This window comes from Alosa alosa, chromosome 7 (genome assembly GCF_017589495.1).
Source record: "Alosa alosa isolate M-15738 ecotype Scorff River chromosome 7, AALO_Geno_1.1, whole genome shotgun sequence".
Lineage (NCBI taxonomy): Eukaryota > Metazoa > Chordata > Actinopteri > Clupeiformes > Clupeidae > Alosa > Alosa alosa.
The window spans coordinates 12,956,131-12,956,712 of NC_063195.1; the positions used below are offsets into that span (position 1 = coordinate 12,956,131).

At 47.6% G+C, this 582-nt stretch overlaps 1 protein-coding gene across 3 annotated transcripts in view; it reads right to left on the minus strand.

Moving 5' to 3' along the window:
• Nucleotides 1-325: 325 nt before the first annotated feature.
• b3gntl1 (UDP-GlcNAc:betaGal beta-1,3-N-acetylglucosaminyltransferase-like 1) overlaps nt 326-582 on the minus strand; it is a 61,590-nt gene continuing 61,333 nt past the window's right edge. For all 3 annotated transcript variants that reach the window (XM_048249194.1, XM_048249193.1, XM_048249195.1), the window contains one exon: nt 326-582. This exon is cut by the window's right edge and continues 949 nt beyond it. The gene's annotated coding sequence lies outside the window, so the exon portion shown is untranslated.

Consider the following 582-nt stretch of genomic DNA (forward strand, 5'->3'; position numbering starts at 1 on the left):
TTCTGTGGCACTCATGCAAATGTACCCAAACCCGAGGCTGGTCGCTGTGACTACAGATGGGGGCTATGCAATGACACGGGCAATCAGGAATGTAAAAAGTGACTGTGTGTGTGTGTGTTTGTGTAATTGGTGAGCATGTGTTAAGTAAATGTGAGAGTTTACTCAAGCCTAGTGGTGTTTGTGAGAGGGAGAGAGAGAGGGAGAGAGAGAGAGAGGGAGGGAGAGAGGGAGGGAGAGAGAGAGAGATAGAGAGAGAGAGGGAGGGAGGGAGGGAGGAGGAGAGAGCAGATCCTTCTTTCTCTCTCTTTTTCTCTCCCTCCCCTCCTCTCTCTCCCTCCCTCCTCTCTCTCTCTCTCTCTCTTCCCGCCAAACTCTGACATCTCTCTTCTACTTTTCTACATTCTATGTTCCGCCAACTTAAAGTCCTCAGAAAGCAGAAAACAAAACACCACTGACTGGTAAGAAATGTCCTTGGCAGTTTGAGCAAAAACACGAGAAGGCAAGAAGAACGGCTCTCTGTGGTAAAAAGATCTTGAGGCAACACCAGATGTTTGCTCATTAACTTCCAGTCATTTATCTAGA